The sequence below is a fragment of the Ostrea edulis genome, chromosome 6 (assembly GCF_947568905.1).
Source record: "Ostrea edulis chromosome 6, xbOstEdul1.1, whole genome shotgun sequence".
Taxonomy (NCBI): Eukaryota; Metazoa; Mollusca; class Bivalvia; order Ostreida; family Ostreidae; genus Ostrea; species Ostrea edulis.
Window position 1 is genome coordinate 21,014,621 of NC_079169.1, and position 9,941 is coordinate 21,024,561.

General features: G+C 36.3%; 1 non-coding gene across 1 annotated transcript; it reads right to left on the minus strand.

Moving 5' to 3' along the window:
* Positions 1-4,006: 4,006 nt before the first annotated feature.
* On the minus strand, positions 4,007-4,077 carry Trnag-gcc (transfer RNA glycine (anticodon GCC)). Its single transcript has one exon. It is a non-coding gene; the product is annotated as a tRNA-Gly (tRNA).
* Between the last annotated feature and the right edge of the window lie 5,864 nt (positions 4,078-9,941).

Here is a 9,941-nt window from a genome sequence, read left to right on the forward strand (position 1 = left end):
CCTCTGAAGTTTACAAGACATACCCGATTATAGTAGTAGTAGTAGTAGTTAATTAGCCAATATAAACCAAAAATACTAACAAATGCAAAGATAGCGAACAATGATCAATCTCATATTTCTTATCAAGAATACAAAATGGAGAGTTGCACAAACACAAAACCATGGACACAATAAGGTACCTAGCCTCTGTCGACCGGTCACACCCCCGTGAGCCCTCTGTCTTGCTGATGTAACGGAGTAATCCATAGTTAAAATACATCAAACCCAGTGACAGGTTATATTGTAAATTAGATCTTTATAACGACCATATAATTTGCAAAATGCTGACTCCAAACAAACTTGTTGTAACCCTTGTAACATAAACTTAATCGTCAGTAGCCTGTCTCGATTTAAAAACTGATCATACGCAGAACATGCTCTTGCTTATCGAAGCAGTTGAAAGACATAAACACCATATGCAGGTAACAATGGATTGGTTGTAGTGGTGATTTAGATCCGTTATAACGACCATAGAATTTGAGAAATGCAGGAGAATGTTGAAACCCCTGTAACATCAATTTGTTTGTCACTAGCCTGCCTCAATTTAAAAAAAAAATGTTTACAGTATACGCATAACAAGCTTTTGTATATCGAATCAGATGAGTGACATAAACACCATATATAGGTGATGATGAAACATTGCTACAAAAATATGGGAAGTTAAAGAAGCTGAAGTCAACCTTTTTGTCATAAAGTTGAGTTATTAATTTTCTGTTAACATCTATGTTCGATAAAATATCCAAGTATGAGGCAGATGTGGAAGACTGTGGTGTCTTTTATTTCGAGTTCATATGGATATATCGAATAGACATATGAATGAAAACGAGTATTGTTAATAGATAAAACGTCGTTGATATAATTATCTAAAAGTCAAGTTGAAGGCCACATGTAGAAGCTTTTAAACAAATTTGCCTCGTAAAAATATAAAAACAGGTCGGCTATGAAAATAGCACAATTTGTGCCCATTGGAATACAAACAGACTGTTGGAAGAAGAATTAATCACCAAAGACTACAAAGATATTGTCAATGAGGAACTCTAGAATCTTTTAATATCAATTTCAGAGCACTTGTGCGTAGAATCAGATTGGTGTTTAACAAAGTAATATTTTGTTTGACTGACCACAAGATATGACAATTTCCCTTTTTATTGATGAAGAAGCTTTCTATGGTGTTGAAAGCCTAATCTTTAATTTATCGCGAGGAATGGTTGTGTAAAATGTTGAGAAGTCACACGTTTTGATGTTGATTTACAAAAATTTTTGTGTTTCAAATTTACTAAAGTTCTTAGTATTTTTTTTTATATATATAATCCACATTTGATTTACACCACTTCTGGCATATGGTGTGGCACAATACGTTTGACGTTTCTCCTTCACAGCAGTTAATATTTTCGTAAGGAGCAAAGATTGGGGCTTGGTAGAACATTTACTTGATCCAGCAAAGTGTTTCTGCAAGGTTTTTTGTGAAGTTTTGGAATCCAGAATAGATCAGATAACTAACGTTCATTCGTCCCATTGACTGGGGTATTAAATGTTTTTATAACTGAAGCATGCTTTTGTTTACCTGTATATAGTTCCGACTTTAAATAAAAATTACTTACTTACTTAAAGAATTTCATCTTTTGAAAAGAAACTAGAGGTAGAAGTAAGATTACCAAATGTGGGATTGAAGCCAAATGATTCGTGCAGTTGTTATAATCAACCTTACAAACAAGGAAGATATTGTTAAAAGCTTTGTCAGAAGGACCCAAACCATATCCCTCATATAACCTATCTAACTAGTACTATTTCATTACTTCTGGTATACTAAACACTGAAGGATAGATGGTACGCACTTTTGTTTTGATGTGTCCAATACGGGATTTTGATATCCCTCTCATACTTTTTTCCCATTCTGACAATGTATCAAGTTCTCCTTTATATCTAGCCTGTGAAATAATCTTCGACAAAATTCATATGAGAGATGAAGTTCTGTTGCCAATTGAAAGACCAGGGCTCCCTGGATTTAGGACCTTTTAGAATTAGTGATTTCAGGTCCTCATTTTCAACTACCGTTTATCGACATCACCAGTAATGCTATGAACAGCTGGACTTTAGTTTAAAGAAGAACAAAGCCTTGTAGGTGGATTATGTATAAGATAGTCTATAACTAGACACTGTAAAAAGTGAAGTATGTTTGTAGGAAATACGGGGTATACACTTGAAATATGCTGGAATAAAAGACTGAACTTTTTTATGATGAAGAACATGGTCTATGTTGACGACATCAATTCCTTTGTTAATAGTCAATTATTCTACCACTCCATATACTATAACTAATACGCATGGCTTCTGCACATAACGCTGTAGCAGACACTTCCACGATTTCCGAAATTCCACGTCAAATAAACGGTGAAAACTTCAATGCAGAAGCCATGCGTATTAGTTATATTATATGGAGTGGCAATATAATATTGAAATTGTTATACCTCAGTATGAGAATTCTATGCAACGCGTAATCTGATTGGTCTAGACGTCACGTGCCAGGGATAACAAAACTTCATATCTCCCTCTCAAACATCATATCTCCCTATCATATTTACCGCCAGTCTGAGGGGGGTGGGTGGTTTTAATCAGACTGATTTACCGCTTGGACAGCCTCGTGCATTTTCCATAAATTTAACGTCAAAGACGACGAAATGTATTGTGACGTCACAATAAGCCCGAGTCATTCTACTTCCATTGTTCGTAAGGCACAACATATGCAGGTCCCTGATACACAGTTAACTGGTTTGGGCTGATACAAAAACAAGCAAGTAAATCAGCATTCAAGGAGAATGGTAAAACAAAAACTGTTTATCATATCAGCCAACGAGTGCCAATATTCACCGATATAAGTTCAATAACCCTTTTATTATATAGCTAAAGTATTTGGTTGTTAAGTTAGGCCTATATCCATTTTCACTCAAACTACTCCAAAATAGACGAGAATTCATCAATATTGCCAGTGTGCAATAACAGCATGCATTTCTTAACTGTTCAATATTTAACCCGTCATTAATGCATGAAGCAAACTGATTTTGTAAATGGGGACATCATAATTTATGTAGAGTAAAACATAATGCTTAAGTAAATATCAAATACCGGCTCTGTCAGATTCGGAGGACCGTCGTCTGCCATTTTTGCTTGTTTACGTCGTTACGCTAACGTCAATATTGAACGCTCATACTCGGAATGTTTCGGGCGCATACAATTTACGCAATGTAAAGTTAGCGTTCAATAAATTCTCAGGATATTGAACGCTAACATTCTCTAGATTTTACGCAGATTTTATATTAGACTATTTATTAGCTATATAATAATAACTAATATCGATTAAAAGAAAATATCACTCCGAAATTCGATAACATAAGCACACAATTGTAGTCAACCGAATTTTCGCTGTCATTTGAGCGAACGAGTCACGTGACTCAAAACAGCTCGACTGTTTGTTAAAATGTTTTCATGAGGCTGTTTATGTTATTAAAGAACTCATAAAACCGATATTAGTAAGTACAAGAAGCATCGTTATATTGATTAATTATGACTTTAACATTAAATTCGGCTTTTTAGGGATTTGAAATTCAAGAAGCTTTTTAAATTGGATTGAATAGACATGATCATTGGAGTTAATCATAAATCGGAAATACATAGCGCAAAGTTACACTTAAGGCAATGACATAAAAATGTAAAAATAATTTCTCTTTTTTTTTTTTTCAGCAAATAATGTGTACGCAGTTGCGTACTTGCGTATAGGCAGCTACGCGCCTGGATATGCTGACGTATAATCTCGTCAGAGTAGCATACGCCGTTTAAATTGCCCCCCACTATCATCAGTAATATACAGTATATAATTATTGAAATCGTCAGTTTCAATTTCATGAAAATGTTTCAACTCGCTGCTGGTGATCAACGGTGATATATAACGAATGATAAAAAAAAAAAATGGTGCATCGGCCGGGAATCGAACCCGGGCCGCCCGCGTGGCAGGCGAGCATTCTACCACTGAACCACCGATGCCTACATTGTCTAATTATAATCGCGGGAAGCAACTCGTGGTTTTGCCACGTGGGATACTGTTTAAAATTAATATTGGTCATTTTTTTTGCATACTCGGCCTATATATTTTTTTCTCATGTTGATGAAAGAATTATTTATCAAACGTGTAAAACTATGGGGAAGGGGACCCTTTCTTTTTCTGCATTTTCTCTGGTATATCAATTATGTTTTCCATATATAAAATCAGAGACGAGACATATGTACAGTATATGTATAGATCTACCACATGTTTACTCTGTACATGTATTTTGATTAATGTTTGTCGATTTCTTTTCGGCATATTTGATAAGTACAGGTATCCTATAGATAAAGTAGGCCTGTATCTTAACGAGAATGTTTTGAGTAAAATAACAGTTTTCTTGACCACAGCGAGTCATTGCTATGGAAGCGTATAGGGGCCACAGTATATTTTCTCTCTCAAAATGGCTTTTCCAACTTTAATCTTGGGATATACATTGAAATTATAAGATGGATCCAGGATGGAAACACTACATGAGCAAGTTATAAGTTTTCGTCAGCTCAAAAGGATTAATTACACGGAGATTGGGACTTTTCCGTATAAAATACAAGATTGATATTAATTCTAGAAATAATATGATTTGTATTCAGTGACGGATTTAACTTTGAGGGAGGCGAATTATAGCACGGTACTCAACTTTAGATGAAAAGCATGCCTTTGCATCACTAGCCATGTTTGACATTCAATATCTTATTAAAGAATGACTCGATACGCGTGCATATAAAACATGTATTGAAACTGTCTCGGTCAATCGGAAATGGGATAGGCTGGTTACTTAATGACTCGCCCTCGTATTGTGGACTTTCATCCAAAAAGTTAAGAATAATCAAAACTTTGATGAATGGATCTTTGAAATTTGTCTGATAATTTGATAGGAGAATTATACAGCTTTCTTATGTAACGTTTAACAAAATGTTTTTGGCCTTCAAGGTACATGTACATACGAGTATGATATGGATATGAGTTACCATACCTATAGTGAGTCCCTAAACTTCATAAAACCCTTACAAGCATAAATGCATTCCTGGATCCAGTAAGTGCTCTACTAAGCCCCTATCTTTGCTTCCCACGAAAATATTAACAGCTGTGAAGGAGAAACTTCAAACGTACTGTGCCACTACATATGCTAGAAGTGGTGTAAATCAAATGTGCATTCTAGAAAACTTTTAGTAAACTTTAAATCGCAAAGCTTTTTTCAAGTCAACATCACCAAAACGTTTGACTTTTCAACACTTTACACGGCCATTCCTCGCGATAAATGAAAGACTAGACTTTTTGATATTATAGATAGTTGCTTTCTCAACAAAAATGAAAAACAGAAATATTCATATCTAGTGATCAGTCATCCAAAAAATTACTTTATTAAACACGACTCATTCCACGCAAAAGTACTCTGAGGTTGAAATAAAAAATACGCTGAATTTCCTCATGGACAATATTGTAACGGTGTAAGGGGTGTTGTCTTATCTTTCGTGGTAAGGCTTGCGTTACACGGCTCACCCTGAGCCTAGGAGGACTTGTGTAGCACAGTGGTTCAACATTTAACACCCTTAACTTCCTATTTTGCAACGCTGAGTTATGTTCTTGAATCATCAACTTTTGAGTACTTAACTCTATCACTCACCACTGCCTACAACTAATACCTCCTATTATTTACCCGCGCTCTCGATCAAAATGAATATCCTATATGAAAGGTGAATATAACGAACAGTCATCAATCCACAACTCATATAAGCAATACAAAACAGATAGTTGTACAAACACGGACACCTGGATATAATAGAGGTGGGATCAGATGCCTAGGAGTAGCACTTTCGTCGACCGGCCACACCCGCCATGAGCCCTATATCTTGATCAGGTAAACGGAGTCATCCGCAGCCAAAATCAGTGTGCCAAAAACGGCCCAACATTCGGTATGAAACAAGTCAGATAACATTTGACCCAATGATGGGTTGTATTAGCAAACTAGATTGTTATAACGACCGTTGAATTTGCGAAATGCTGACTTTTAACGAGATTGTTTAAACCCTGCGCAATGAATTTGTTTGTTAGTAGCTTACCTCGATTTCAAACTGGTCATACGCAGAACAAGCGCTTGCGTATCGAATCAGTTGAGAGATATAAACATCATATGCAGGTGATAATGGAATATTGCTACATAAATTTGGGAAGTTGACGATGGAGAAGTTGAAATCATCCCTTTTGTTATAAAACTGAGTTATTAGGTTGCCGTTAATATCTACTTTCAATAAAATATCTAAGTATGAAGCAGAAGTGGATGATTCCGTGGTGTGTTTTTTTTTTATTTCGAGTTCACTGGAATATATTGAATCGAAATATTAATAACAATTATTGTTGTTGATAGATAATACATCGTCGATATATCTTAATGTCGAATTGAAGGCCACAAGATATTTTTTCTCACGTAGAAGTTTTTGAATAAATTTTGCTTCATAGGAATATAAAAACAGGTCAGCTAACAAAGGAGCACAATTCGTGCCCATGGGGATTCCAACAGACTGTTGGAAGATCTGATCACCGAAGACCACGAAGATATTGTCAATGAGGATCTCCAACATATTTTTTATTTCAACTTCAGAGTACTTGTGCGTGGAATCAGAGTGGCGTTTAACAAAGTAATTTTTTGAATGACTGATCACTAGATAGGAATATTTGCGTTTTTCCATTTTTGTTGAAGAAACAACTGTCGATGATGTCAAAAAGTCTAGTCTTTAATTTATTGTGAGGAATGGTCGTGTAAAGAGTTAAAAAGTCATAAGTGTTGATTTGAGAAAAGTTTTGTGATTTCAAGCTTACTAAAAGTTCTTTAGAATTTTTTAGAATGACACAACTTCTGGCATATGTAGTCACACAATACGTGTGAAGTTTCTCCTTCACACTGTTGATATTTTCGTGAGGAGCACAGATAGGGGCTTGATAGAACATTAACTGGATCCAGCAATGTATCTTTGTTTGTAAGGGTTTATATGAAGTTTAGGAATCCAGTATAGGTACGGTAACTCATATTCATCCGACCCATTGACTGGAATATTAAATGTGTCTAAAACTGAAACATGGTTTTGAAGAATTTCGTCTTTCGAAAGGGCAGTTGGAGTATAGGTGTGATTACCAAAAGTGGAAGTAATGCCAAGTTCGTTTTAAAATACAGTTGCAGTAATGAGCCTTACAAACAAAGATAATATTGTTACAAGCTTTGTCAGCTGGAACCAAAACAAAAATATGAAAGTCAAACGATCTTATCAATATGAAATGAGAATGCTAAGGAATTGCAATGAATGCTCTTAGAATAGGCTTTATTTGTGAGGAGGTTTAAAAACACGAGTCTTACAACACAAATCATAAAAGTGTCGAGTTCTTTATTATCAGAAATAACTCATATAGATAATTATCTATTCAAATCTTAATTAGCATACCTATGTATTCTTACTTTAAAGGCAGGTTTCTTTTAAAAGAGTATAAAACGACAAAAAAGAGTTTAGATCTCGTCTAATTCTACATTGAACTGTCTAGTGCCATTAATAGCCTCGCAGAACGACCTCACTCAATGTGTGGAAATGGCGTCGGAGAGTGACCAAAAAGAGCCTGCTGATGATGATGGATGCTGCGATGGAAGAACTTTTGATTTAATGACGATATTGTTTGGATTTATACATAGTGCTGGTGTAAAAATCGAACCGGATCTTGTAGTACTTATTCGAATCATGATGGCAGCTTATGACTCTAGCGCTGAACTGATCATTTTCTCAATACAGAATGCGGACTTTTTCGCTGCAGATAGTAATGATGAAGGGTTGTTTGCGATGTGTTTCCTCGGTGTTATTGCACACTGGATCTATTTTATGTATTCAACAGTAGATTATCATAAATGGAAAGGTAATACCATCAGCGCTAAATTGGGGCTTTAAATTGTCGGACTTTTCTTCGACGTGTTCATGCTGGGCTATGCTGGACACATGTTCTCAGTTCATGACGACACTGGCTTCAATTTAGCATTGCTTATCATCGAAAGTTTGGAATTGACCTTGGATTTCCTGCAACTTTTACGTCTTATTCATAAAAGATGTAACGTCAATCCCGCTACAGTTCAACCACAGAGAAGAGGCGGTGTCTAGCTTTAAATTGTAACATTCCTACACCCAAGTATACATTTTTAGATCTTTAGTAGTTTTAGTCAGAGTTTGCGTTTTGATACCTTCAGCTCACAATGAATGTATTTTATGGATATAGATCACAAATAAATTTTAATGACTTTGTAAGACAATTGTTCAGTACATGATTTTTTTTTTGTACCTGGTACATTCATTTCCTAAATAGTTCAAGAATAAAATTTGACAGAATCGCACATTTGTGTAAATTGATTGATTGATTAATTTTATATTGTTTAACGTCCCTCTCGAGAATATTTCACTCATATGGAGACGGTCACCATTGCCGGTGACGGGCTGCAAAATTTAGGCCTATGCTCGGCGCCTTTGACCAGCGAGGGATCTTTATCGTGCCACACCTGCTGTGACACGGGACCTCGGTTTTTGCGGTATCGTCCGAAGGACCGCCCCATATAGTCGCCTCTTACGACAAGTAAGGGGTACTGAGGACCTATTCTAACCCGGATCCCCACGGGATTATATTATATGTATGTGTGGAACATGAATACTGGTGTAAAGGGATATTGATGTAAAAACAATTTGTGATAAAAATGTTTCTTGCATAAGTTGCTAAAGTTTAATTCGTGGGGCTCTCAGCTAGTTCATAGCTGGGGCCACATCCACCTCCTACTAAGGGATGCTGCATGTTGCGACAACTGTAGGAGGGTCTACAAGCTTGCTCCGCACTTGCTAATTAAACCAGGTAGCACGCAGGAGACCAGTGAGATGCACAGAGATCTCTACCTCCCTTAGAACGTGGGGACTCGTTCAGGTTCGGGCACCTATGTCCACATAGGGCCCCCTGTGTTGCCCCTACTTTGGTAGTCAAACTGACACACTGGCCGCCTCCCCAGTTCCCCACAAAAAGTTTGCATGCGACCCTTTCCACCATATATGTAAATTTGCATCCTGTTTCTGATCCAATTAATAAATATTAAACTTGTATCACTCTTGTCATTGCAGCTGCTAAGCAGCCTATGAGGGATTACAGGGCAGCCAGTTAAGCTTCGACACACCTACTGGTCTATTCAGATATTAGGTTAAGGTCACTATTCAATTCGGGTAGTAGGTCAGATGTCTTGCGGCTGGTTGTGCTGTATATTAAGTTTATTTTAGCACAATGGCTTCTCTAGGTAAATTTAACACACCCTAGGTCAGGTCATGGTCATAAAGCCAATTCTTTTATTAATCGCTTATTGCTGATTTAAACTCGAAATATTCTGGCTAATTTTGTCAGTACACGTCTTTAAAACGTATTTTCAAAAATTATAGAATCAAGACATGCGTTCCAATTGGTTTTATCATATATTTCAATAACTTAATTTTTTCGATCTTTCATGCAACATCTATAGGGAAATTAACATGAAACGTGCAACATTTTCTTTATAAAATACTCAATATCACATTAAACAATGACGTGCACAAAATTAATTTACAATGCTGTTCCCTATTTCTATACCATGTACAACTAAATTATGGAGACAACCACCCTTTACAAAAAGAATACTTCCTGCTATCAGAACATACTGGTCATTGATCATATTGTTAAATTATATGTAGCCCCTACCAGGCAGTAGCAACCAGAGACACCCCCCCCCCCTTTTATTCAAAAGGAGGGGGGGGGTGTGTTCATTTTCCAG